Raw genomic sequence first — 2574 nt, forward strand, 5'->3', positions numbered from 1 at the left:
ATGAGGTATGTTTTATTCTATGTTGGGATAGTGTTTTTATCCCAACCTTGAAACAGAAAAGTAGTCAGAACTTTGCATAAAGAAACAAATGCAATAAGTGTAACCTGGTTTCTGGTATCTTCAATGAATCCCCAATAATAAAAATAAGTCTTCAGAGACTCTTGTTAGGATGGATTTAGATTTGTACGTTTGGAATGAGGCTCTCAGAAATGTCTCCTGCTCAGCATCTGCATTTTGTATTGTGTGTGGCTTCTCTTTTCCAGGTTTTTGAAAACTGAGTGCTGCAGTGCATAGATTGAGAGCTGGCAGCCATAGCAGCTCAGGCAAAGCAGAAGAGGTAAGCCTTGATCTGACCCCCACAGTAGAATGAATAAACAGCTGATTTTGTTAACTGATTTGAAGAAAAGGATATCAAATGATGAAATCACCCCCAAATAGCTGGAATTACTGGCAGATTGTGTAGTGGTGAGCCTATGGTTTTCTGACGATATCTTTTCCTGTGCGAATGGCTGTTGGTTAGAGCAGGAAGTGAAACTGAAATTTAGTTTCTTTGCAGGCTGCATCCCCAGAGGACGGATGTCAGTCTGTGAAGGACCAAGAGCTGCTATCAACTTGGATTCTGAAAACCTAACTGTTGAACTTTTGATGTAGAAATATGCCTTGTGTATCAGGACATTCTCAAGAAAGCTAAGAGAGTATTGAGCAATAGTTTTCTGTAACTGGCACATTTGGTATCATTCATTAAATTTTCTAGCATTGTCCCTTGCCAGCCTATCCAACAGGAGCTTATACAAATTGGTTGTTATGTTGGGAGCTAGTTCTTTAAAATGGTAATTGTTAGTTCCCCTTGAGTAATGTTTTCATTCATTTACCATGAACTAATACCATAATAAAGAATGGTCTTTGGTATTGGTTGTTACAAATGTGTATTTGAAGAAAAAGTAAATTTGACTACTGCTGTCAGGTATTAGCAGTCCAGTTATAAGCACTCAAGCTTGTAAACTTCCTTACAGTCAAAACTCTTTGCTCTTAACAGTTTTATACCTTAGAGGGCAACAATTCCAAAGCATTTAAGACATGGACACAAAGGGTTCTAATCCCTGCTGCCTCTTGAGTACTATCCCTTTGCATAGCTTTGTTCAATCTCCTTCAGCATTTAAATGACTTTGTAGCCAAAACCCTTGACAGTATGCAAGGCCCCATCTTGCTGCCTGCCTGGCTTGAGGCCCATCAGGCAGTGCTTACTCATACTTTTTCTGGTTCATGAATGACTGTTTCCCTGAAGAGACCTGGGACTAGGGGTTGCCTGTTTTTTCTAGGTGGGATTCTTTCAGTAAAAGTGTTTGAGTGTAAGGGGATCAGGTAAGCTGAAAAATCTTTGCTCAATTAGGCTCTCCTGGGAGCTTCCAGGTGACTGATTTTGTTTGGGCCTGCTGAGAATGTGGATTCAACTTGGTGGGTTTTTTTTTTTTTTTTTGTAGAGACAGAGTTTCACTTTATGGCCCTCGGTAGAGTGCTGTGGCCTCACACGGCTCACAGCAACCTCCAACTCCTGGGCTTAAGCGATTCTCTTGCCTCAGCCTCCTGAGTAGCTGGGACTACAGGCGCCCGCCACAGCGCCCGGCTATTTTTTGGTTGCAGTTTGGCCGGGGCCGGGTTTGAACCCGCCACCCTCGGTATATGGGGCTGGCGCCTTACCGACTGAGCCACATTTTTAAGAGCCTTCTGTAGTAGGTTTTTAGAAATATTCTCAAAGAATGGGTTGATGGCAAGTACCTTGGCCTTCACACGCCAGAGATATTGGATCTCACATGAAGGCCTGGCTGAATGGGCCTTCACGTGCATGCCTGTGCACAGGCACCTTGTATGCCTTAGTCACTACTACTTGGTGCTGATGTATTGAAGGATATAATTGTGATAGGTAGCCCTGGGGGAAGGTGTGTAGAATCGTGGGGGAGGGGTGGGGACAGCACTCAGGAGAAGTAGAGGTTTAGACAAGTTCCATGGAGTCCAAGGCTCCATAAGGAAGGAGGTAGACCACTTCCTTTCAGTCCATTAGCAAACATGGAACTAGGCTTCTCCCCCCAGTTTCTTCAGCTAGGAGTTTTGGTAAAAATTGCACCCTCCTAGAGTGTGGTACCTTCAGCATTTGGCTGGAGTCACTCCCCTAGATAAAACAAGTGACCCAGAATGGGAACATCTGGGTTACTTTTAGGGCCCCAACTACACTGGGGGAAAGCATTCTCATGAGCTCAACCTGCTGGCACTCAGCATACAATATGCCTGTTCTCATAAGCCTTTGCAGGGAGGCCAAAGGCTGACTTGGGAGGGGTGTCTGGAGCTTCAAGCCAGGGATGACTTCATAGGAGCCAAAACGCAGGTAGTATGATTTATAGGGGGCAAATGGAGAGGAACAAGAAGTAAAAGGCCCCTTTCCCAGGTGCTGTGGCTTGCCTTTTGTGATAGAGTTGGCCAGGCCAACTTTGGCAATAGCCTGAGCCTCCTGACAGGAGCCCCTGGCCTGCCTTGACCATCTCTATCCCATGAGGGCTCCCTGGTGAGGCCGCTTCCATG

General features: G+C 45.0%; 1 non-coding gene across 1 annotated transcript; it reads left to right on the plus strand.

Annotated features, from left to right (window-relative positions):
• The first annotated feature begins 413 nt into the window (after positions 1–413).
• On the plus strand, positions 414–487 carry LOC128571467 (small nucleolar RNA SNORD65). Its single transcript, XR_008375874.1, has one exon. It is a non-coding gene; the product is annotated as a small nucleolar RNA SNORD65 (small nucleolar RNA).
• The last annotated feature ends 2087 nt before the right edge of the window (positions 488–2574 follow it).

Source organism: Nycticebus coucang, chromosome 18 (genome assembly GCF_027406575.1).
Source record: "Nycticebus coucang isolate mNycCou1 chromosome 18, mNycCou1.pri, whole genome shotgun sequence".
In the NCBI taxonomy this organism is placed as follows: domain Eukaryota; kingdom Metazoa; phylum Chordata; class Mammalia; order Primates; family Lorisidae; genus Nycticebus; species Nycticebus coucang.